General features: G+C 50.3%; 1 protein-coding gene across 1 annotated transcript in view; it reads right to left on the bottom strand.

Moving 5' to 3' along the window:
* klhl17 (kelch-like family member 17) overlaps positions 1 to 2,500 on the bottom strand; it is a 14,206-nt gene that overhangs the window by 8,305 nt on the left and 3,401 nt on the right. The gene's annotated exons all lie outside the window — the stretch shown is intronic.

Raw genomic sequence — 2,500 nt, 5'->3', positions numbered from 1 at the left:
GACACTAGAGATGGATGGGAGGAGAGAGGGGGAGAACGAGACATTAGAGAGAGGGGGCGAGAGACACTAGAGATGGATGGGAGGAGAGAGGGGGAGAACGAGAGACATTAGAGAGAGGGGGCGAGAGACACTAGAGATGGATGGGAGGAGAGAGGGGGAGAACGAGAGACATTAGAGAGAGGGGGCGAGAGACACTAGAGATGGATGGGAGGAGAGAGGGGGAGAACGAGAGACATTAGAGAGAGGGGGCGAGAGACACTAGAGATGGATGGGAGGAGAGAGGGGGAGAACGAGACATTAGAGAGAGGGGGCGAGAGACACTAGAGATGGATGGGAGGAGAGAGGGGGAGAACGAGAGACATTAGAGAGAGGGGGCGAGAGACACTAGAGATGGATGGGAGGAGAGAGGGGGAGAACGAGACATTAGAGAGAGGGGGCGAGAGACACTAGAGATGGATGGGAGGAGAGAGGGGGAGAACGAGACATTAGAGAGAGGGGGCGAGAGACACTAGAGATGGATGGGAGGAGAGAGGGGGAGAACGAGAGACATTAGAGAGAGGGGGCGAGAGACACTAGAGATGGATGGGAGGAGAGAGGGGGAGAACGAGAGACATTAGAGAGAGGGGGCGAGAGACACTAGAGATGGATGGGAGGAGAGAGGGGGAGAACGAGAGACATTAGAGAGAGGGGGCGAGAGACACTAGAGATGGATGGGAGGAGAGAGGGGGAGAACGAGAGACATTAGAGAGAGGGGGCGAGAGACACTAGAGATGGATGGGAGGAGAGAGGGGGAGAACGAGAGAGCGACATTAGAGATGGATGGGAGGGAGAGAGAGGTTTGAGATAAGTAGTGGCTAGAGACCGCTGAGAAAGCGAGGGGCTGAGAGGCAATAGAGAGATATAGGAGGGAAAGAGGGGGCAGAGATTAGAGATACATAGGAGAGAGGGAAAGAGAACGATACAGGTAGAGATAGTTTAGATACAGGCGAGAGAGGGATGGATGGAGGGAGAAGGCTGTAGAGAAAGGAGATAGACAAAATAAGTATAGCACAGATAAAGATCGCAACCTGTTCTCAGACACAAGAGACGATCCTGAGCAGGAGAATCTGCAGGATGAGTGAAAGTGGGTAAAGCACACGCACCATCCTCCCTCATTACACTCAATCCCCCGTTGAGAAAACATGGACCTCGGCCCAGACATGCAGAAGACTTCATTAGAAACACGCCGTGTTGTGTGAGGCACTAATGGAACCCATGGTACCTTTTTAATTTACCATTTGGAAACGCTATTTTTACCTTGACATTTAAATGTGTACGCATGTGTGCAACTAACGACAGCCTGTCTGACATCGGTCTGGGTTTAGTGTGGAGTGTTTCAGACACTACAGGGGCTCACTGCAGGGCTGTCTGTGCCATTTGTCTTCGGTGAGAGAGTGAGACAGGGAGGGGACAGAGACAGAGTAGTGAGACAGGGAGGGGACAGAGACAGAGTAGTGGGACAGGGAGGGGACAGAGTAGGAGTAGGGAGACAGAGGCTGAGACAGAGAGAGAGGCTGAGACAGAGAGAGAGAGAGAGAGAGAGAGAGAGACAGAGACAGAGACAGAGAGAGAGAGACAGAGACAGAGACAGAGAGAGAGAGAGAGACAGAGACAGAGACAGAGAGAGAGAGAGAGACAGAGACAAAGACAGAGGCTGAGACAGAGACAGAGAGAGAGAGAGACAGAGACAGAGACAGAGGCTGAGACAGAGACAGAGGTTGACACAGAGACAGAGACAGAGAGAGAGAGACAGAGACAGAGACAGAGAGAGAGACAGAGACAGAGACAGAGAGAGACGGAGACGGAGACAGAGAGAGACAGAGACAGAGACAGAGAGAGACAGAGAGAGAGAGACAGAGACAGACACAGAGACAGAGACAGAGACAGAGACAGACAGAGACAGAGAGACAGAGACAGAGACAGAGACAGAGACAGAGACAGAGACAGAGGCTGTTTCCCAATGTGAAGGAAGCGTGCTCAACGGCCACCCTTTTAAGGACGCTACGTCATAGAAAGGCGACAAGCAGTGTTCCAATGTTGAGAACACTTGGAAATTCGTGCCCTTTTCGCGTCCTTTGTTTTTGAGAATTCCGAGATTTTTCAAGGATGCATCGCTGGATCCTCATGGAGCTAATATACCCAGAATCCTTTGCGTTCACACGCTACGCGGTGTATTTAAAAAAGGCGGATGGAAAGCAATACACATTGCTTTACACAAGTGAAGTTATTTTAATGTTTTCAGATATATTTTGTGCCGTATTGCTTTTAATAGATTCATCATGTAAATGAAAAAAATGAAGCTTAAAGACCTTTGCGATTTGGCTAGTGCTAGGACATGGGTGGCCCCCAGATGATCCAACAGCACCACTCTCCTGTACTGAACTACTCTGAATTAATTGGGAGGGATTTCATGTATTCATGGTTTTTCCCTTGCCTAGATATAGGATCAGGGTAAAACACC

Source organism: Pollachius pollachius (assembly GCF_949987615.1).
Source record: "Pollachius pollachius genome assembly, chromosome: 8".
In the NCBI taxonomy this organism is placed as follows: domain Eukaryota; kingdom Metazoa; phylum Chordata; class Actinopteri; order Gadiformes; family Gadidae; genus Pollachius; species Pollachius pollachius.
Note: the sequence above shows the minus strand (reverse complement) of the source record. Positions and strands in the feature narration are given on the sequence as shown.